Source organism: Lissotriton vulgaris, chromosome 8, assembly GCF_964263255.1.
Source record: "Lissotriton vulgaris chromosome 8, aLisVul1.2, whole genome shotgun sequence".
Classification (NCBI taxonomy): domain Eukaryota; kingdom Metazoa; phylum Chordata; class Amphibia; order Caudata; family Salamandridae; genus Lissotriton; species Lissotriton vulgaris.
In genome coordinates this window covers 153,417,111-153,437,440 of record NC_141696.1, presented here as the reverse complement: position 1 = coordinate 153,437,440, position 20,330 = coordinate 153,417,111, and the positions used below count along the sequence as shown (strand labels likewise).

The 20,330-nt window shown below is 43.6% G+C and overlaps 26 non-coding genes across 26 annotated transcripts; all 26 read left to right on the top strand.

Annotated features, from left to right (window-relative positions):
* The first annotated feature begins 352 nt into the window (after positions 1–352).
* TRNAL-CAG (transfer RNA leucine (anticodon CAG)) lies at positions 353–435 on the top strand. The gene has a single exon. It is a non-coding gene; the product is annotated as a tRNA-Leu (tRNA).
* A 190-nt stretch (positions 436–625) lies between these two features.
* TRNAL-AAG (transfer RNA leucine (anticodon AAG)) lies at positions 626–708 on the top strand. The gene has a single exon. It is a non-coding gene; the product is annotated as a tRNA-Leu (tRNA).
* A 1,024-nt stretch (positions 709–1,732) lies between these two features.
* On the top strand, positions 1,733–1,815 carry TRNAL-UAG (transfer RNA leucine (anticodon UAG)). The gene has a single exon. It is a non-coding gene; the product is annotated as a tRNA-Leu (tRNA).
* A 632-nt stretch (positions 1,816–2,447) lies between these two features.
* On the top strand, positions 2,448–2,530 carry TRNAL-CAG (transfer RNA leucine (anticodon CAG)). Its single transcript has one exon. It is a non-coding gene; the product is annotated as a tRNA-Leu (tRNA).
* Positions 2,531–2,721: 191 nt separating this feature from the next.
* TRNAL-AAG (transfer RNA leucine (anticodon AAG)) lies at positions 2,722–2,804 on the top strand. Its single transcript has one exon. It is a non-coding gene; the product is annotated as a tRNA-Leu (tRNA).
* A 1,024-nt stretch (positions 2,805–3,828) lies between these two features.
* On the top strand, positions 3,829–3,911 carry TRNAL-UAG (transfer RNA leucine (anticodon UAG)). Its single transcript has one exon. It is a non-coding gene; the product is annotated as a tRNA-Leu (tRNA).
* A 632-nt stretch (positions 3,912–4,543) lies between these two features.
* Positions 4,544–4,626, top strand: TRNAL-CAG (transfer RNA leucine (anticodon CAG)). Its single transcript has one exon. It is a non-coding gene; the product is annotated as a tRNA-Leu (tRNA).
* A 191-nt stretch (positions 4,627–4,817) lies between these two features.
* Positions 4,818–4,900, top strand: TRNAL-AAG (transfer RNA leucine (anticodon AAG)). Its single transcript has one exon. It is a non-coding gene; the product is annotated as a tRNA-Leu (tRNA).
* Positions 4,901–5,924: 1,024 nt separating this feature from the next.
* Positions 5,925–6,007, top strand: TRNAL-UAG (transfer RNA leucine (anticodon UAG)). Its single transcript has one exon. It is a non-coding gene; the product is annotated as a tRNA-Leu (tRNA).
* A 632-nt stretch (positions 6,008–6,639) lies between these two features.
* On the top strand, positions 6,640–6,722 carry TRNAL-CAG (transfer RNA leucine (anticodon CAG)). Its single transcript has one exon. It is a non-coding gene; the product is annotated as a tRNA-Leu (tRNA).
* Positions 6,723–6,913: 191 nt separating this feature from the next.
* Positions 6,914–6,996, top strand: TRNAL-AAG (transfer RNA leucine (anticodon AAG)). The gene has a single exon. It is a non-coding gene; the product is annotated as a tRNA-Leu (tRNA).
* Positions 6,997–8,020: 1,024 nt separating this feature from the next.
* Positions 8,021–8,103, top strand: TRNAL-UAG (transfer RNA leucine (anticodon UAG)). The gene has a single exon. It is a non-coding gene; the product is annotated as a tRNA-Leu (tRNA).
* A 632-nt stretch (positions 8,104–8,735) lies between these two features.
* TRNAL-CAG (transfer RNA leucine (anticodon CAG)) lies at positions 8,736–8,818 on the top strand. The gene has a single exon. It is a non-coding gene; the product is annotated as a tRNA-Leu (tRNA).
* A 191-nt stretch (positions 8,819–9,009) lies between these two features.
* TRNAL-AAG (transfer RNA leucine (anticodon AAG)) lies at positions 9,010–9,092 on the top strand. Its single transcript has one exon. It is a non-coding gene; the product is annotated as a tRNA-Leu (tRNA).
* Positions 9,093–10,116: 1,024 nt separating this feature from the next.
* On the top strand, positions 10,117–10,199 carry TRNAL-UAG (transfer RNA leucine (anticodon UAG)). The gene has a single exon. It is a non-coding gene; the product is annotated as a tRNA-Leu (tRNA).
* Positions 10,200–10,831: 632 nt separating this feature from the next.
* TRNAL-CAG (transfer RNA leucine (anticodon CAG)) lies at positions 10,832–10,914 on the top strand. Its single transcript has one exon. It is a non-coding gene; the product is annotated as a tRNA-Leu (tRNA).
* A 191-nt stretch (positions 10,915–11,105) lies between these two features.
* Positions 11,106–11,188, top strand: TRNAL-AAG (transfer RNA leucine (anticodon AAG)). Its single transcript has one exon. It is a non-coding gene; the product is annotated as a tRNA-Leu (tRNA).
* Positions 11,189–12,927: 1,739 nt separating this feature from the next.
* Positions 12,928–13,010, top strand: TRNAL-CAG (transfer RNA leucine (anticodon CAG)). Its single transcript has one exon. It is a non-coding gene; the product is annotated as a tRNA-Leu (tRNA).
* A 191-nt stretch (positions 13,011–13,201) lies between these two features.
* Positions 13,202–13,284, top strand: TRNAL-AAG (transfer RNA leucine (anticodon AAG)). The gene has a single exon. It is a non-coding gene; the product is annotated as a tRNA-Leu (tRNA).
* Positions 13,285–14,308: 1,024 nt separating this feature from the next.
* On the top strand, positions 14,309–14,391 carry TRNAL-UAG (transfer RNA leucine (anticodon UAG)). The gene has a single exon. It is a non-coding gene; the product is annotated as a tRNA-Leu (tRNA).
* Positions 14,392–15,023: 632 nt separating this feature from the next.
* TRNAL-CAG (transfer RNA leucine (anticodon CAG)) lies at positions 15,024–15,106 on the top strand. Its single transcript has one exon. It is a non-coding gene; the product is annotated as a tRNA-Leu (tRNA).
* A 191-nt stretch (positions 15,107–15,297) lies between these two features.
* Positions 15,298–15,380, top strand: TRNAL-AAG (transfer RNA leucine (anticodon AAG)). Its single transcript has one exon. It is a non-coding gene; the product is annotated as a tRNA-Leu (tRNA).
* Positions 15,381–16,404: 1,024 nt separating this feature from the next.
* On the top strand, positions 16,405–16,487 carry TRNAL-UAG (transfer RNA leucine (anticodon UAG)). The gene has a single exon. It is a non-coding gene; the product is annotated as a tRNA-Leu (tRNA).
* A 906-nt stretch (positions 16,488–17,393) lies between these two features.
* Positions 17,394–17,476, top strand: TRNAL-AAG (transfer RNA leucine (anticodon AAG)). The gene has a single exon. It is a non-coding gene; the product is annotated as a tRNA-Leu (tRNA).
* A 1,024-nt stretch (positions 17,477–18,500) lies between these two features.
* On the top strand, positions 18,501–18,583 carry TRNAL-UAG (transfer RNA leucine (anticodon UAG)). Its single transcript has one exon. It is a non-coding gene; the product is annotated as a tRNA-Leu (tRNA).
* A 906-nt stretch (positions 18,584–19,489) lies between these two features.
* TRNAL-AAG (transfer RNA leucine (anticodon AAG)) lies at positions 19,490–19,572 on the top strand. The gene has a single exon. It is a non-coding gene; the product is annotated as a tRNA-Leu (tRNA).
* The last annotated feature ends 758 nt before the right edge of the window (positions 19,573–20,330 follow it).

Below are 20,330 nucleotides of genomic sequence, written 5' to 3'. Positions count from 1 at the left end.
CTCCAGCACACTTACGGCAATTTCCTCAGGGCTGTGATCAGGGGCTGCTTAGATTTGCGTATTCCACCCTATGTTGTGACATTGAAATTCCTTGTTGAATTTGCTTTAGCTAGCCAAGAGGTGGCTGTTGACTCAATTTCAAAGCAGCTTTGGGCCTTTCAAGTGGCTGGTTAATAGCACTTTCTCTTTGTACGCCTTAAAGGTCTAAAGAGTTCTTCATAGGTACTGCTCTCTATGGATTGTTCAAAGATCTGTTGGAAGTACTTATAATAGGATAAATAAATTGAGGGCATGCCTTTTCGGTACCCCACTTGCATGGCTGTCTGGCCTGTGGAAGGTTCCACAAATGCAAGTCAGGATGGCCGAGTGGTCTAAGGCGCTGCGTTCAGGTCGCAGTCTCTTCTGGAGGCGTGGGTTCAAATCCCACTTCTGACAATTGTGTGTTTACTCTACTTTTTTCTTGAGAGAGAAAAAATCTGATCATTTCCCTCACATGGGCTTATATGGTTGTCTACTTGGAAAAGTGCAGTGAGTTTTTTTCTTGCTCTAGCCACTCATGACCTAAGATGTGTGCTTTTTTGGTTCACAATATCTTTCCCTCTCTGTAGATGATCAAGCAAATGTGGTCAGGATGGCCGAGTGGTCTAAGGCGCTGCGTTAAGGCCGCAGTCTCTCCTGGAGGCGTGGGTTCGAATCCCACTTCTGACAAAACTTTAAGTCCATTTTGTCTCTGAGTTCTTTTAGAATCTCAGCTAAAAATTGGCAGTGCATATAATATCTGAATAAGTAACAAACTTCAGTTTCAACTGCAAATTAATTTGCCCAATTCTGTCTTCAAGCTCGTATAATATTCTTCTAGCACTCGTGGCGTTTTATGTGTTTTTTGGGGGGTGCTTAAAAAGTCCCTTTTATTAATGAAATGGGTTACATTCAGTCTTGTGATATTTTTGGTTTCCAATAAGTAGATTGTTAATTTTATGTAACCTCATTTTCTAATGCTCCATTCAAGAGATGTTTCCACTATGAAATGCAGAGCAAGGGGAAAGAGCACAAGTGATAGAGCGAGTGAGTGAGAAGGGGTGTTGAGGAAGGAGAGAATGAAACAAAGACAGAGTGAGTGAACGGCAGGTAGGCCTAGAAGAGGAGACTAGAAGTGAAGGCGACATACTTTTCCATGCTTTTGACCTCCCACCCATCCCAAACCGACCACAAACGTACCATCTATGCAACGTTGGTATGCAGAAATTCACGCCTCAGCCAGTGAGGGTAAGTCCCAGGCCAGGGGCTAGAGAGCAAAAGACTGCATGTGCTCAGACGTTCCCTGCTAGGGACAGTTGATCTGAAACAAGGTCTGCTCTCTTGTATCCAGCAAGGATCTAGAAATCCTGCATGAATCTGCAAGGCACAATGACAGCATACATTTGCATAATATGCCCCACCTTCTGCCTTCCTACTTCCTGTGCAGTAGTTGTTTGTGTAGAGAGAGAGGTCGCAGGCAAGGTAATTTTGTGAGTAGGATACAGGACTCTAAATAGCTGGTGAGAGGTATGAGGTATTTTAAAAGCATAAAAATTGTACACCTGTGAAATGAAATGCTTTCACAAGTGATCTTCTGTGTTTATTGTCCTGTGCATAAAGTTGCACCTTGTGTTTGAAGGTTTAAATTATTTCAGGCTTGCATGGAGGCAGAAATTTCTGAGTGACTTTTATACATTTCTTAAGACTCTGCACTGTCAGGATGGCCGAGTGGTCTAAGGCGCTGTGTTTAGGCCGCAGTCTCCTCTGGAGGCGTGGGTTCGAATCCCACTTCTGACATGACTTTTGGAGATGTAATCTCCTTTTTCAGGTTAACATCTGATGGAAGTTGCATCTGTTGGTCTTCACCTGGGATGTGATTCCGTCCTCATCTAGTCAAGAGAGCTGGGGTTTCTCATATATTTCGGTTGTATAAAGTCTTGCTGACAAAGTGCAGTCCTTACTATATGAGCATAGGACCCATGTAAGAGCTCATCTGGAAGAGTCATGCTCTTGTATGCCCTGGCCAGACAGGCCATGCAAATATGGAAGAATGCCTAGCATCTGGTAGACAGTTGGACTCCAGCACACTTACGGCAATTTCCTCAGGGCTGTGATCAGGGGCTGCTTAGATTTGCGTATTCCACCCTATGTTGTGACATTGAAATTCCTTGTTGAATTTGCTTTAGCTAGCCAAGAGGTGGCTGTTGACTCAATTTCAAAGCAGCTTTGGGCCTTTCAAGTGGCTGGTTAATAGCACTTTCTCTTTGTACGCCTTAAAGGTCTAAAGAGTTCTTCATAGGTACTGCTCTCTATGGATTGTTCAAAGATCTGTTGGAAGTACTTATAATAGGATAAATAAATTGAGGGCATGCCTTTTCGGTACCCCACTTGCATGGCTGTCTGGCCTGTGGAAGGTTCCGAAAATGCAAGTCAGGATGGCCGAGTGGTCTAAGGCGCTGCGTTCAGGTCGCAGTCTCTTCTGGAGGCGTGGGTTCAAATCCCACTTCTGACAATTGTGTGTTTACTCTTCTTTTTTCTTGGGAGAGAAAAAATCTGATCATTTCCCTCACATGGGCTTATATGGTTGTCTACTTGGAAAAGTGCAGTGAGTTTTTTTCTTGCTCTAGCCACTCATGACCTAAGATGTGTGCTTTTTTTGGTTCACAATATCTTTCCCTCTCTGTAGATGATCAAGCACATGTGGTCAGGATGGCCGAGTGGTCTAAGGCGCTGCGTTAAGGCCGCAGTCTCTCCTGGAGGCGTGGGTTCGAATCCCACTTCTGACAAAACTTTAAGTCCATTTTGTCTCTGAGTTCTTTTAGAATCTCAGCTAAAAATTGGCAGTGCATATAATATCTGAATAAGTAACAAACTTCAGTTTCAACTGCAAATTAATTTGCCCAATTCTGTCTTCAAGCTCGTATAATATTCTTCTAGCACTCGTGGCGTTTTATGTGTTTTTTGGGGGGTGCTTAAAAAGTCCCTTTTATTAATGAAATGGGTTACATTCAGTCTTGTGATATTTTTGGTTTCCAATAAGTAGATTGTTAATTTTATGTAACCTCATTTTCTAATGCTCCATTCAAGAGATGTTTCCACTATGAAATGCAGAGCAAGGGGAAAGAGCACAAGTGATAGAGCGAGTGAGTGAGAAGGGGTGTTGAGGAAGGAGAGAATGAAACAAAGACAGAGTGAGTGAACGGCAGGTAGGCCTAGAAGAGGAGACTTCAAGTGAAGGCGACATACTTTTCCCTGCTTTTGACCTCCCACCCATCCCAAACCGACCACAAACGTACCATCTATGCAACGTTGGTATGCAGAAATTCACGCCTCAGCCAGTGAGGGTAAGTCCCAGGCCAGGGGCTAGAGAGCAAAAGACTGCATGTGCTCAGACGTTCCCTGCTAGGGACAGTTCATCTGAAACAAGGTCTGCTCTCTTGTATCCAGCAACGATCTAGAAATCCTGCATGAATCTGCAAGGCACAATGACAGCATACATTTGCATAATATGCCCCACCTTCTGCCTTCCTACTTCCTGTGCAGTAGTTGTTTGTGTAGAGAGAGAGGTCGCAGGCAAGGTAATTTTGTGAGTAGGATACAGGACCCTAAATAGCTGGTGAGAGGTATGAGGTATTCTAAAAGCATAAAAATTGTACACCTGTGAAATGAAATGCTTTCACATGTGATCTTCTGTGTTTATTGTCCTGTGCATAAAGTTGCACCTTGTGTTTGAAGGTTTAAACTATTTCAGGCTTGCATGGAGGCAGAAATTTCTGAGTGACTTTTATACATTTCTTAAGACTCTGCACTGTCAGGATGGCCGAGTGGTCTAAGGCGCTGTGTTTAGGCCGCAGTCTCCTCTGGAGGCGTGGGTTCGAATCCCACTTCTGACATGACTTTTGGAGATGTAATCTCCTTTTTCAGGTTAACATCTGATGGAAGTTGCATCTGTTGGTCTTCACCTGGGATGTGATTCCGTCCTCATCTAGTCAAGAGAGCTGGGGTTTCTCATATATTTCGGTTGTATAAAGTCTTGCTGACAAAGTGCAGTCCTTACTATATGAGCATAGGACCCATGTAAGAGCTCATCTGGAAGAGTCATGCTCTTGTATGCCCTGGCAAGACAGGCCATGCAAATATGGAAGAATGCCTAGCATCTGGTAGACAGTTGGACTCCAGCACACTTACGGCAATTTCCTCAGGGCTGTGATCAGGGGCTGCTTAGATTTGCGTATTCCACCTTATGTTGTGACATTGAAATTCCTTGTTGAATTTGCTTTAGCTAGCCAAGAGGTGGCTGTTGACTCAATTTCAAAGCAGCTTTGTTCCGTTCAAGTGGCTGGTTAATAGCACTTTCTCTTTGTACGCCTTAAAGGTCTAAAGAGTTCTTCATAGGTACTGCTCTCTATGGATTGTTCAAAGATCTGTTGGAAGTACTTATAATAGGATAAATAAATTGAGGGCATGCCTTTTCGGTACCCCACTTGCATGGCTGTCTGGCCTGTGGAAGGTTCCACAAATGCAAGTCAGGATGGCCGAGTGGTCTAAGGCGCTGCGTTCAGGTCGCAGTCTCTTCTGGAGGCGTGGGTTCAAATCCCACTTCTGACAATTGTGTGTTTACTCTACTTTTTTCTTGAGAGAGAAAAAATCTGATCATTTCCCTCACATGGGCTTATATGGTTGTCTACTTGGAAAAGTGCAGTGAGTTTTTTTCTTGCTCCAGCCACTCATGACCTAAGTTGTGTGCTTTTTTTGGTTCACAATATCTTTCCCTCTCTGTAGATGATCAAGCACATGTGGTCAGGATGGCCGAGTGGTCTAAGGCGCTGCGATAAGGCCGCAGTCTCTCCTGGAGGCGTGGGTTCGAATCCCACTTCTGACAAAACATTAAGTCCATTTTGTCTCTGAGTTCTTTTAGAATCTCAGCTAAAAATTGGCAGTGCATATAATATCTGAATAAGTAACAAACTTCAGTTTCAACTGCAAATTAATTTGCCCAATTCTGTCTTCAATCTCGTATAATATTCTTCTAGCACTCGTGGTGTTTTATGTGTTTTTTGGGGGGTGCTTAAAAAGTCCCTTTTATTAATGAAATGGGTTACATTCAGTCTTGTGATATTTTTGGTTTCCAATAAGTAGATTGTTAATTTTATGTAACCTCATTTTCTAATGCTCCATTCAAGAGATGTTTCCACTATGAAATGCAGAGCAAGGGGAAAGAGCACAAGTGATAGAGCGAGTGAGTGAGAAGGGGTGTTGAGGAAGGAGAGAATGAAACAAAGACAGAGTGAGTGAACGGCAGGTTGGCCTAGAAGAGGAGACTAGAAGTGAAGGCGACATACTTTTCCCTGCTTTTGACCTCCCACCCATCCCAAACCGACCACAAACGTACCATCTATGCAACGTTGGTATGCAGAAATTCACGCCTCAGCCAGTGAGGGTAAGTCCCAGGCCAGGGGCTAGAGAGCAAAAGACTGCATGTGCTCAGACGTTCCCTGCTAGGGACAGTTGATCTGAAACAAGGTCTGCTCTCTTGTATCCAGCAAGGATCTAGAAATCCTGCATGAATCTGCAAGGCACAATGACAGCATACATTTGCATAATATGCCCCACCTTCTGCCTTCCTACTTCCTGTGCAGTAGTTGTTTGTGTAGAGAGAGAGGTCGCAGCCAAGGTAATTTTGTGAGTAGGATACAGGAACCTAAATAGCTGGTGAGAGGTATGAGGTATTCTAAAAGCATAAAAATTGTACACCTGTGAAATGAAATGCTTTCACATGTGATCTTCTGTGTTTATTGTCCTGTGCATAAAGTTGCACCTTGTGTTTGAAGGTTTAAATTATTTCAGGCTTGCATGGAGGCAGAAATTTATGAGTGACTTTTATACATTTCTTAAGACTCTGCACTGTCAGGATGGCCGAGTGGTCTAAGGCGCTGTGTGTAGGCCGCAGTCTCCTCTGGAGGCGTGGGTTCGAATCCCACTTCTGACATGACTTTTGGAGATGTAATCTCCTTTTTCAGGTTAACATCTGATGGAAGTTGCATCTGTTGGTCTTCACCTGGGATGTGATTCCGTCCTCATCTAGTCAAGAGAGCTGGGGTTTCTCATATATTTCGGTTGTATAAAGTCTTGCTGACAAAGTGCAGTCCTTACTATATGAGCATAGGACCCATGTAAGAGCTCATCTGGAAGAGTCATGCTCTTGTATGCCCTGGCAAGACAGGCCATGCAAATATGGAAGAATGCCTAGCATCTGGTAGACAGTTGGACTCCAGCACACTTACGGCAATTTCCTCAGGGCTGTGATCAGGGGCTGCTTAGATTTGCGTATTTCACCTTATGTTGTGACATTGAAATTCCTTGTTGAATTTGCTTTAGCTAGCCAAGAGGTGGCTGTTGACTCAATTTCAAAGCAGCTTTGTTCCGTTCAAGTGGCTGGTTAATAGCACTTTCTCTTTGTACGCCTTAAAGGTCTAAAGAGTTCTTCATAGGTACTGCTCTCTATGGATTGTTCAAAGATCTTTTGGAAGTACTTATAATAGGATAAATAAATTGAGGGCATGCCTTTTCGGTACCCCACTTGCATGGCTGTCTGGCCTGTGGAAGGTTCCACAAATGCAAGTCAGGATGGCCGAGTGGTCTAAGGCGCTGCGTTCAGGTCGCAGTCTCTTCTGGAGGCGTGGGTTCAAATCCCACTTCTGACAATTGTGTGTTTACTCTACTTTTTTCTTGAGAGAGAAAAAATCTGATCATTTCCCTCACATGGGCTTATATGGTTGTCTACTTGGAAAAGTGCAGTGAGTTTTTTTCTTGCTCTAGCCACTCATGACCTAAGATGTGTGCTTTTTTTGGTTCACAATATCTTTCCCTCTCTGTAGATGATCAAGCAAATGTGGTCAGGATGGCCGAGTGGTCTAAGGCGCTGCGTTAAGGCCGCAGTCTCTCCTGGAGGCGTGGGTTCGAATCCCACTTCTGACAAAACTTTAAGTCCATTTTGTCTCTGAGTTCTTTTAGAATCTCAGCTAAAAATTGGCAGTGCATATAATATCTGAATAAGTAACAAACTTCAGTTTCAACTGCAAATTAATTTGCCCAATTCTGTCTTCAAGCTCGTATAATATTCTTCTAGCACTCGTGGCGTTTTATGTGTTTTTTGGGGGGTGCTTAAAAAGTCCCTTTTATTAATGAAATGGGTTACATTCAGTCTTGTGATATTTTTGGTTTCCAATAAGTAGATTGTTAATTTTATGTAACCTCATTTTCTAATGCTCCATTCAAGAGATGTTTCCACTTTGAAATGCAGAGCAAGGGGAAAGAGCACAAGTGATAGAGCGAGTGAGTGAGAAGGGGTGTTGAGGAAGGAGAGAATGAAACAAAGACAGAGTGAGTGAACGGCAGGTAGGCCTAGAAGAGGAGACTAGAAGTGAAGGCGACATACTTTTCCATGCTTTTGACCTCCCACCCATCCCAAACCGACCACAAACGTACCATCTATGCAACGTTGGTATGCAGAAATTCACGCCTCAGCCAGTGAGGGTAAGTCCCAGGCCAGGGGCTAGAGAGCAAAAGACTGCATGTGCTCAGACGTTCCCTGCTAGGGACAGTTGATCTGAAACAAGGTCTGCTCTCTTGTATCCAGCAAGGATCTAGAAATCCTGCATGAATCTGCAAGGCACAATGACAGCATACATTTGCATAATATGCCCCACCTTCTGCCTTCCTACTTCCTGTGCAGTAGTTGTTTGTGTAGAGAGAGAGGTCGCAGGCAAGGTAATTTTGTGAGTAGGATACAGGACCCTAAATAGCTGGTGAGAGGTATGAGGTATTTTAAAAGCATAAAAATTGTACACCTGTGAAATGAAATGCTTTCACAAGTGATCTTCTGTGTTTATTGTCCTGTGCATAAAGTTGCACCTTGTGTTTGAAGGTTTAAATTATTTCAGGCTTGCATGGAGGCAGAAATTTCTGAGTGACTTTTATACATTTCTTAAGACTCTGCACTGTCAGGATGGCCGAGTGGTCTAAGGCGCTGTGTTTAGGCCGCAGTCTCCTCTGGAGGCGTGGGTTCGAATCCCACTTCTGACATGACTTTTGGAGATGTAATCTCCTTTTTCAGGTTAACATCTGATGGAAGTTGCATCTGTTGGTCTTCACCTGGGATGTGATTCCGTCCTCATCTAGTCAAGAGAGCTGGGGTTTCTCATATATTTCGGTTGTATAAAGTCTTGCTGACAAAGTGCAGTCCTTACTATATGAGCATAGGACCCATGTAAGAGCTCATCTGGAAGAGTCATGCTCTTGTATGCCCTGGCCAGACAGGCCATGCAAATATGGAAGAATGCCTAGCATCTGGTAGACAGTTGGACTCCAGCACACTTACGGCAATTTCCTCAGGGCTGTGATCAGGGGCTGCTTAGATTTGCGTATTCCACCCTATGTTGTGACATTGAAATTCCTTGTTGAATTTGCTTTAGCTAGCCAAGAGGTGGCTGTTGACTCAATTTCAAAGCAGCTTTGGGCCTTTCAAGTGGCTGGTTAATAGCACTTTCTCTTTGTACGCCTTAAAGGTCTAAAGAGTTCTTCATAGGTACTGCTCTCTATGGATTGTTCAAAGATCTGTTGGAAGTACTTATAATAGGATAAATAAATTGAGGGCATGCCTTTTCGGTACCCCACTTGCATGGCTGTCTGGCCTGTGGAAGATTCCGAAAATGCAAGTCAGGATGGCCGAGTGGTCTAAGGCGCTGCGTTCAGGTCGCAGTCTCTTCTGGAGGCGTGGGTTCAAATCCCACTTCTGACAATTGTGTGTTTACTCTTCTTTTTTCTTGGGAGAGAAAAAATCAGATCATTTCCCTCACATGGGCTTATATGGTTGTCTACTTGGAAAAGTGCAGTGAGTTTTTTTCTTGCTCTAGCCACTCATGACCTAAGTTGTGTGCTTTTTTTGGTTCACAATATCTTTCCCTCTCTGTAGATGATCAAGCACATGTGGTCAGGATGGCCGAGTGGTCTAAGGCGCTGCGATAAGGCCGCAGTCTCTCCTGGAGGCGTGGGTTCAAATCCCACTTCTGACAAAACATTAAGTCCATTTTGTCTCTGAGTTCTTTTAGAATCTCAGCTAAAAATTGGCAGTGCATATAATATCTGAATAAGTAACAAACTTCAGTTTCAACTGCAAATTAATTTGCCCAATTCTGTCTTCAAGCTCGTATAATATTCTTCTAGCACTCGTGGTGTTTTATGTGTTTTTTGGGGGGTGCTTAAAAAGTCCCTTTTATTAATGAAATGGGTTACATTCAGTCTTGTGATATTTTTGGTTTCCAATAAGTAGATTGTTAATTTTATGTAACCTCATTTTCTAATGCTCCATTCAAGAGATGTTTCCACTATGAAATGCAGAGCAAGGGGAAAGAGCAGAAGTGATAGAGCGAGTGAGTGAGAAGGGGTGTTGAGGAAGGAGAGAATGAAACAAAGACAGAGTGAGTGAACGGCAGGTAGGCCTAGAAGAGGAGACTAGAAGTGAAGGCGACATACTTTTCCCTGCTTTTGACCTCCCACCCATCCCAAACCGACCACAAACGTACCATCTATGCAACGTTGGTATGCAGAAATTCACGCCTCAGCCAGTGAGGGTAAGTCCCAGGCCAGGGGCTAGAGAGCAAAAGACTGCATGTGCTCAGACGTTCCCTGCTAGGGACAGTTGATCTGAAACAAGGTCTGCTCTCTTGTATCCAGCAAGGATCTAGAAATCCTGCATGAATCTGCAAGGCACAATGACAGCATACATTTGCATAATATGCCCCACCTTCTGCCTTCCTACTTCCTGTGCAGTAGTTGTTTGTGTAGAGAGAGAGGTCGCAGGCAAGGTAATTTTGTGAGTAGGATACAGGACCCTAAATAGCTGGTGAGAGGTATGAGGTATTCTAAAAGCATAAAAATTGTACACCTGTGAAATGAAATGCTTTCACATGTGATCTTCTGTGTTTATTGTCCTGTGCATAAAGTTGCACGTTGTGTTTGAAGGTTTAAATTATTTCAGGCTTGCATGGAGGCAGAAATTTCTGATTGACTTTTATACATTTCTTAAGACTCTGCACTGTCAGGATGGCCGAGTGGTCTAAGGCGCTGTGTTTAGGCCGCAGTCTCCTCTGGAGGCGTGGGTTCGAATCCCACTTCTGACATGACTTTTGGAGATGTAATCTCCTTTTTCAGGTTAACATCTGATGGAAGTTGCATCTGTTGGTCTTCACCTGGGATGTGATTCCGTCCTCATCTAGTCAAGAGAGCTGGGGTTTCTCATATATTTCGGTTGTATAAAGTCTTGCTGACAAAGTGCAGTCCTTACTATATGAGCATAGGACCCATGTAAGAGCTCATCTGGAAGAGTCATGCTCTTGTATGCCCTGGCCAGACAGGCCATGCAAATATGAAAGAATGCCTAGCATCTGGTAGACAGTTGGACTCCAGCACACTTACGGCAATTTCCTCAGGGCTGTGATCAGGGACTGCTTAGATTTGCGTATTCCACCCTATGTTGTGACATTGAAATTCCTTGTTGAATTTGCTTTAGCTAGCCAAGAGGTGGCTGTTGACTCAATTTCAAAGCAGCTTTGGGCCTTTCAAGTGGCTGGTTAATAGCACTTTCTCTTTGTACGCCTTAAAGGTCTAAAGAGTTCTTCATAGGTACTGCTCTCTATGGATTGTTCAAAGATCTGTTGGAAGTACTTATAATAGGATAAATAAATTGAGGGCATGCCTTTTCGGTACCCCACTTGCATGGCTGTCTGGCCTGTGGAAGGTTCCACAAATGCAAGTCAGGATGGCCGAGTGGTCTAAGGCGCTGCGTTCAGGTCGCAGTCTCTTCTGGAGGCGTGGGTTCAAATCCCACTTCTGACAATTGTGTGTTTACTCTACTTTTTTCTTGAGAGAGAAAAAATCTGATCATTTCCCTCACATGGGCTTATATGGTTGTCTACTTGGAAAAGTGCAGTGAGTTTTTTTCTTGCTCTAGCCACTCATGACCTAAGATGTGTGCTTTTTTTGGTTCACAATATCTTTCCCTCTCTGTAGATGATCAAGCAAATGTGGTCAGGATGGCCGAGTGGTCTAAGGCGCTGCGTTAAGGCCGCAGTCTCTCCTGGAGGCGTGGGTTCGAATCCCACTTCTGACAAAACTTTAAGTCCATTTTGTCTCTGAGTTCTTTTAGAATCTCAGCTAAAAATTGGCAGTGCATATAATATCTGAATAAGTAACAAACTTCAGTTTCAACTGCAAATTAATTTGCCCAATTCTGTCTTCAAGCTCGTATAATATTCTTCTAGCACTCGTGGTGTTTTATGTGTTTTTTGGGGGGTGCTTAAAAAGTCCCTTTTATTAATGAAATGGGTTACATTCAGTCTTGTGATATTTTTGGTTTCCAATAAGTAGATTGTTAATTTTATGTAACCTCATTTTCTAATGCTCCATTCAAGAGATGTTTCCACTATGAAATGCAGAGCAAGGGGAAAGAGCACAAGTGATAGAGCGAGTGAGTGAGAAGGGGTGCTGAGGAAGGAGAGAATGAAACAAAGACAGAGTGAGTGAACGGCAGGTAGGCCTAGAAGAGGAGACTAGAAGTGAAGGCGACATACTTTTCCATGCTTTTGACCTCCCACCCATCCCAAACCGACCACAAACGTACCATCTATGCAACGTTGGTATGCAGTAATTCACGCCTCAGCCAGTGAGGGTAAGTCCCAGGCCAGGGGATAGAGAGCAAAAGACTGCATGTGCTCAGACGTTCCCTGCTAGGGACAGTTGATCTGAAACAAGGTCGGCTCTCTTGTATCCAGCAAGGATCTAGAATTCCTGCATGAATCTGCAAGGCACAATGACAGCATACATTTGCATAATATGCCCCACCTTCTGCCTTCCTACTTCCTGTGCAGTAGTTGTTTGTGTAGAGAGAGAGGTCGCAGGCAAGGTAATTTTGTGAGTAGGATACAGGACCCTAAATAGCTGGTGAGAGGTATGAGGTATTTTAAAAGCATAAAAATTGTACACCTGTGAAATGAAATGCTTTCACATGTGATCTTCTGTGTTTATTGTCCTGTGCATAAAGTTGCACCTTGTGTTTGAAGGTTTAAATTATTTCAGGCTTGCATGGAGGCAGAAATTTCTGAGTGACTTTTATACATTTCTTAAGACTCTGAACTGTCAGGATGGCCGAGTGGTCTAAAGTGCTGTGTTTAGGCCGCAGTCTCCTCTGGAGACGTGGGTTCGAATCCCACTTCTGACATGACTTTTGGAGATGTAATCTCCTTTTTCAGGTTAACATCTGATGGAAGTTGCATCTGTTGGTCTTCACCTGGGATGTGATTCCGTCCTCATCTAGTCAAGAGAGCTGGGGTTTCTCATATATTTCGGTTGTATAAAGTCTTGCTGACAAAGTGCAGTCCTTACTATATGAGCATAGGACCTATGTAAGAGCTCATCTGGAAGAGTCATGCTCTTGTATGCCCTGGCCAGACAGGCCATGCAAATATGGAAGAATGCCTAGCATCTGGTAGACAGTTGGACTCCAGCACACTTACGGCAATTTCCTCAGGGCTGTGATCAGGGGCTGCTTAGATTTGAGTATTCCACCCTATGTTGTGACATTGAAATTCCTTGTTGAATTTGCTTTAGCTAGCCAAGAGGTGGCTGTTGACTCAATTTCAAAGCAGCTTTGGGCCTTTCAAGTGGCTGGTTAATAGCACTTTCTCTTTGTACGCCTTAAAGGTCTAAAGAGTTCTTCATAGGTACTGCTCTCTATGGATTGTTCAAAGATCTGTTGGAAGTACTTATAATAGGATAAATAAATTGAGGGCATGCCTTTTCGGTACCCCACTTGCATGGCTGTCTGGCCTGTGGAAGGTTCCACAAATGCAAGTCAGGATGGCCGAGTGGTCTAAGGCGCTGCGTTCAGGTCGCAGTCTCTTCTGGAGGCGTGGGTTCAAATCCCACTTCTGACAATTGTGTGTTTACTCTTCTTTTTTCTTGGGAGAGAAAAAATCAGATCATTTCCCTCACATGGGCTTATATGGTTGTCTACTTGGAAAAGTGCAGTGAGTTTTTTTCTTGCTCTAGCCACTCATGACCTAAGTTGTGTGCTTTTTTTGGTTCACAATATCTTTCCCTCTCTGTAGATGATCAAGCAAATGTGGTCAGGATGGCCGAGTGGTCTAAGGCGCTGCGTTAAGGCCGCAGTCTCTCCTGGAGGTGTGGGTTCGAATCCCACTTCTGACAAAACTTTAAGTCCATTTTGTCTCTGAGTTCTTTTAGAATCTCAGCTAAAAATTGGCAGTGCATATAATATCTGAATAAGTAACAAACTTCAGTTTCAACTGCAAATTAATTTGCCCAATTCTGTCTTCAAGCTCGTATAATATTCTTCTAGCACTCGTGGTGTTTTATGTGTTTTTTGGGGGGTGCTTAAAAAGTCCCTTTTATTAATGAAATGGGTTACATTCAGTCTTGTGATATTTTTGGTTTCCAATAAGTAGATTGTTAATTTTATGTAACCTCATTTTCTAATGCTCCATTCAAGAGATGTTTCCACTATGAAATGCAGAGCAAGGGGAAAGAGCACAAGTGATAGAGCGAGTGAGTGAGAAGGGGTGTTGAGGAAGGAGAGAATGAAACAAAGACAGAGTGAGTGAACGGCAGGTTGGCCTAGAAGAGGAGACTAGAAGTGAAGGCGACATACTTTTCCCTGCTTTTGACCTCCCACCCATCCCAAACCGACCACAAACGTACCATCTATGCAACGTTGGTATGCAGAAATTCACGCCTCAGCCAGTGAGGGTAAGTCCCAGGCCAGGGGCTAGAGAGCAAAAGACTGCATGTGCTCATACGTTCCCTGCTAAGGACAGTTGATCTGAAACAAGGTCTGCTCTCTTGTATCCAGCAACGATCTAGAAATCCTGCATGAATCTGCAAGGCACAATGACAGCATACATTTGCATAATATGCCCCACCTTCTGCCTTCCTACTTCCTGTGCAGTAGTTGTTTGTGTAGAGAGAGAGGTCGCAGGCAAGGTAATTTTGTGAGTAGGATACAGGACCCTAAATAGCTGGTGAGAGGTATGAGGTATTCTAAAAGCATAAAAATTGTACACCTGTGAAATGAAATGCTTTCACATGTGATCTTCTGTGTTTATTGTCCTGTGCATAAAGTTGCACCTTGTGTTTGAAGGTTTAAATTATTTCAGGCTTGCATGGAGGCAGAAATTTCTGAGTGACTTTTATAAATTTCTTAAGACTCTGCACTGTCAGGATGGCCGAGTGGTCTAAGGCGCTGTGTTTAGGCCGCAGTCTCCTCTGGAGGCGTGGGTTCGAATCCCACTTCTGACATGACTTTTGGAGATGTAATCTCCTTTTTCAGGTTAACATCTGATGGAAGTTGCATCTGTTGGTCTTCACCTGGGATGTGATTCCGTCCTCATCTAGTCAAGAGAGCTGGGGTTTCTCATATATTTTGGTTGTATAAAGTCTTGCTGACAAAGTGCAGTCCTTACTATATGAGCATAGGACCCATGTAAGAGCTCATCTGGAAGAGTCATGCTCTTGTATGCCCTGGCCAGACAGGCCATGCAAATATGGAAGAATGCCTAGCATCTGGTAGACAGTTGGACTCCAGCACACTTACGGCAATTTCCTCAGGGCTGTGATCAGGGGCTGCTTAGATTTGCGTATTCCACCCTATGTTGTGACATTGAAATTCCTTGTTGAATTTGCTTCAGCTAGCCAAGAGGTGGCTGTTGACTCAATTTCAAAGCAGCTTTGGGCCTTTCAAGTGGCTGGTTAATAGCACTTTCTCTTTGTACGCCTTAAAGGTCTAAAGAGTTCTTCATAGGTACTGCTCTCTATGGATTGTTCAAAGATCTGTTGGAAGTACTTATAATAGGATAAATAAATTGAGGGCATGCCTTTTCGGTACCCCACTTGCATGGCTGTCTGGCCTGTGGAAGGTTCCACAAATGCAAGTCAGGATGGCTGAGTGGTCTAAGGCGCTGCGTTCAGGTCGCAGTCTCTTCTGGAGGCGTGGGTTCAAATCCCACTTCTGACAATTGTGTGTTTACTCTACTTTTTTCTTGGGAGAGAAAAAATCAGATCATTTCCCTCACATGGGCTTATATGGTTGTCTACTTGGAAAAGTGCAGTGAGTTTTTTTCTTGCTCTAGCCACTCATGACCTAAGTTGTGTGCTTTTTTTGGTTCACAATATCTTTCCCTCTCTGTAGATGATCAAGCAAATGTGGTCAGGATGGCCGAGTGGTCTAAGGCGCTGCGTTAAGGCCGCAGTCTCTCCTGGAGGCGTGGGTTCGAATCCCACTTCTGACAAAACTTTAAGTCCATTTTGTCTCTGAGTTCTTTTAGAATCTCAGCTAAAAATTGGCAGTGCATATAATATCTGAATAAGTAACAAACTTCAGTTTCAACTGCAAATTGATTTGCCCAATTCTGTCTTCAAGCTCGTATAATATTCTTCTAGCACTCGTGGTGTTTTATGTGTTTTTTGGGGGGTGCTTAAAAAGTCCCTTTTATTAATGAAATGGGTTACATTCAGTCTTGTGATATTTTTGGTTTCCAATAAGTAGATTGTTAATTTTATGTAACCTCATTTTCTAATGCTCCATTCAAGAGATGTTTCCACTATGAAATGCAGAGCAAGGGGAAAGAGCACAAGTGATAGAGCGAGTGAGTGAGAAGGGGTGTTGAGGAAGGAGAGAATGAAACAAAGACAGAGTGAGTGAACGGCAGGTAGGCCTAGAAGAGGAGACTAGAAGTGAAGGCGACATACTTTTCCCTGCTTTTGACCTCCCACCCATCCCAAACTGACCACAAACGTACCATCTATGCAACGATGGTATGCAGAAATTCACGCCTCAGCCAGTGAGGGTAAGTCACAGGCCAGGGGCTAGAGAGCAAAAGACTGCATGTGCTCAGACGTTCCCTGCTAGGGACAGTTGATCTGAAACAAGGTCTGCTCTCTTGTATCCAGCAAGGATCTAGAAATCCTGCATGAATCTGCAAGGCACAATGACAGCATACATTTGCATAATATGCCCCACCTTCTGCCTTCCTACTTCCTGTGCAGTAGTTGTTTGTGTAGAGAGAGAGGTCGCAGGCAAGGTAATTTTGTGAGTAGGATACAGGACCCTAAATAGCTGGTGAGAGGTATGAGGTATTCTAAAAGCATAAAAATTGTACACCTGTGAAATGAAATGCTTTCACATGTGATCTTCTGTGTTTATTGTCCTGTGCATAAAGTTGCACCTTGTGTTTGAAGGTTTAAATTATTTCAGGCTTGCATGGAGGCAGAAATTTCTGAGTGACTTTTATACATTTCTTAAGACTCTGCACTGTCAGGATGGCCGAGTGGTCTAAGGTGCTGTGTTTAGGCCGCAGTCTCCTCTGGAGGCGTGGGTTCGAATCCCACTTCTGACATGACTTTTGGAGATGTAATCTCCTTTTTCAGTTTAACATCTGATGGAAGTTGCATCTGTTGGTCTTCACCTAGGATGTGATTCCGTCCTCATCTAGTCAAGAGAGCTGGGGTTTCTCATATATTTCGGTTGTATAAAGTCTTGCTGACAAAGTGCAGTCCTTACTATATGAGCATAGGACCCATGTAAGAGCTCATCTGGAAGAGTCATGCTCTTGTATGCCCTGGCCAGACAGGCCATGCAAATATGGAAGAATGCCTAGCATCTGGTAGACAGTTGGACTCCAGCACACTTACGGCAATTTCCTCAGGGCTGTGATCAGGGGCTGCTTAGATTTGCGTATTGCACCCTATGTTGTGACATTGAAATTCCTTGTTGAATTTGCTTTAGCTAGCCAAGAGGTGGCTGTTGACTCAATTTCAAAGCAGCTTTGGGCCTTTCAAGTGGCTGATTAATAGCACTTTCTCTTTGTACGCCTTAAAGGTCTAAAGAGTTCTTCATAGGTACTGCTCTCTATGGATTGTTCAAATATCTGTTGGAAGTACTTATAATAGGATAAATAAATTGAGGGCATGCCTTTTCGGTACCCCACTTGCATGGCTGTCTGGCCTGTGGAAGGTTCCGAAAATGCAAGTCAGGATGGCCGAGTGGTCTAAGGCGCTGCGTTCAGGTCGCAGTCTCTTCTGGAGGCTTGGGTTCAAATCCCACTTCTGACAATTGTGTGTTTACTCTACTTTTTTCTTGAGAGAGAAAAAATCTGATCATTTCCCTCACATGGGCTTATATGGTTGTCTACTTGGAAAAGTGCAGTGAGTTTTTTTCTTGCTCTAGCCACTCATGACCTAAGATGTGTGCTTTTTTTGGTTCACAATATCTTTCCCTCTCTGTAGATGATCAAGCAAATGTGGTCAGGATGGCCGAGTGGTCTAAGGCGCTGCGTTAAGGCCGCAGTCTCTCCTGGAGGCGTGGGTTCGAATCCCACTTCTGACAAAACTTTAAGTCCATTTTGTCTCTGAGTTCTTTTAGAATCTCAGCTAAAAATTGGCAGTGCATATAATATCTGAATAAGTAACAAACTTCAGTTTCAACTGCAAATTAATTTGCCCAATTCTGTCTTCAAGCTCGTATAATATTCTTCTAGCACTCGTGGTGTTTTATGTGTTTTTTGGGGGGTGCTTAAAAAGTCCCTTTTTTTAATGAAATGGGTTACATTCAGTCTTGTGATATTTTTGGTTTCCAATAAGTAGATTGTTAATTTTATGTAACCTCATTTTCTAATGCTCCATTCAAGAGATGTTTCCACTATGAAATGCAGAGCAAGGGGAAAGAGCACAAGTGATAGAGCGAGTGAGTGAGAAGGGGTGTTGAGGAAGGAGAGAATGAAACAAAGACAGAGTGAGTGAACGGCAGGTAGGCCTAGAAGAGGAGACTAGAAGTGAAGGCGACATACTTTTCCCTGCTTTTGACCTCCCACCCATCCCAAACTGACCACAAACGTACCATCTATGCAACGATGGTATGCAGAAATTCACGCCTCAGCCAGTGAGGGTAAGTCACAGGCCAGGGGCTAGAGAGCAAAAGACTGCATGTGCTCAGACGTTCCCTGCTAGGGACAGTTGATCTGAAACAAGGTCTGCTCTCTTGTATCCAGCAAGGATCTAGAAATCCTGCATGAATCTGCAAGGCACAATGACAGCATACATTTGCATAATATGCCCCACCTTCTGCCTTCCTACTTCCTGTGCAGTAGTTGTTTGTGTAGAGAGAGAGGTCGCAGGCAAGGTAATTTTGTGAGTAGGATACAGGACCCTAAATAGCTGGTGAGAGGTATGAGGTATTCTAAAAGCATAAAAATTGTACACCTGTGAAATGAAATGCTTTCACATGTGATCTTCTGTGTTTATTGTCCTGTGCATAAAGTTGCACCTTGTGTTTGAAGGTTTAAATTATTTCAGGCTTGCATGGAGGCAGACATTTCTGAGTGACTTTTATACATTTCTTAAGACTCTGCACTGTCAGGATGGCCGAGTGGTCTAAGGTGCTGTGTTTAGGCCGCAGTCTCCTCTGGAGGCGTGGGTTCGAATCCCACTTCTGACATGACTTTTGGAGATGTAATCTCCTTTTTCAGTTTAACATCTGATGGAAGTTGCATCTGTTGGTCTTCACCTAGGATGTGATTCCGTCCTCATCTAGTCAAGAGAGCTGGGGTTTCTCATATATTTCGGTTGTATAAAGTCTTGCTGACAAAGTGCAGTCCTTACTATATGAGCATAGGACCCATGTAAGAGCTCATCTGGAAGAGTCATGCTCTTGTATGCCCTGGCCAGACAGGCCATGCAAATATGGAAGAATGCCTAGCATCTGGTAGACAGTTGGACTCCAGCACACTTACGGCAATTTCCTCATGGCTGTGATCAGGGGCTGCTTAGATTTGCGTATTGCACCCTATGTTGTGACATTGAAATTCCTTGTTGAATTTGCTTTAGCTAGCCAAGAGGTGGCTGTTGACTCAATTTCAAAGCAGCTTTGGGCCTTTCAAGTGGCTGGTTAATAGCACTTTCTCTTTGTACGCCTTAAAGGTCTAAAGAGTTCTTCATAGGTACTGCTCTCTATGGATTGTTCAAATATCTGTTGGAAGTACTTATAATAGGATAAATAAATTGAGGGCATGCCTTTTCGGTACCCCACTTGCATGGCTGTCTGGCCTGTGGAAGGTTCTGAAAATGCAAGTCAGGATGGCCGAGTGGTCTAAGGCGCTGCGTTCAGGTCGCAGTCTCTTCTGGAGGCTTGGGTTCAAATCCCACTTCTGACAATTGTGTGTTTACTCTACTTTTTTCTTGAGAGAGAAAAAATCTGATCATTTCCCTCACATGGGCTTATATGGTTGTCTACTTGGAAAAGTGCAGTGAGTTTTTTTCTTGCTCTAGCCACTCATGACCTAAGATGTGTGCTTTTTTTGGTTCACAATATCTTTCCCTCTCTGTAGATGATCAAGCAAATGTGGTCAGGATGGCCGAGTGGTCTAAGGTGCTGCGTTAAGGCCGCAGTCTCTCCTGGAGGCGTGGGTTCGAATCCCACTTCTGACAAAACTTTAAGTCCATTTTGTCTCTGAGTTCTTTTAGAATCTCAGCTAAAAATTGGCAGTGCATATAATATCTGAATAAGTAACAAACTTCAGTTTCAACTGCAAATTAATTTGCCCAATTCTGTCTTCAAGCTCGTATAATATTCTTCTAGCACTCGTGGTGTTTTATGTGTTTTTTGGGGGGTGCTTAAAAAGTCCCTTTTTTTAATGAAATGGGTTACATTCAGTCTTGTGATATTTTTGGTTTCCAATAAGTAGATTGTTAATTTTATGTAACCTCATTTTCTAATGCTCCATTCAAGAGATGTTTCCACTATGAAATGCAGAGCAAGGGGAAAGAGCACAAGTGATAGAGCGTGTGAGTGAGAAGGGGTGTTGAGGAAGGAGAGAATGAAACAAAGACAGAGTGAGTGAACGGCAGGTAGGCCTAGAAGAGGAGACTAGAAGTGAAGGCGACATACTTTTCCATGCTTTTGACCTCCCACCCATCCCAAACCGACCACAAACGTACCATCTATGCAACGTTGGTATGCAGAAATTCACGCCTCAGCCAGTGAGGGTAAGTCCCAGGCCAGGGGCTAGAGAGCAAAAGACTGCATGTGCTCAGACGTTCCCTGCTAGGGACAGTTGATCTGAAACAAGGTCTGCTCTCTTGTATCCAGCAAGGATCTAGAAATCCTGCATGAATCTGCAAGGCACAATGACAGCATACATTTGCATAATATGCCCCACCTTCTGCCTTCCTACTTCCTGTGCAGT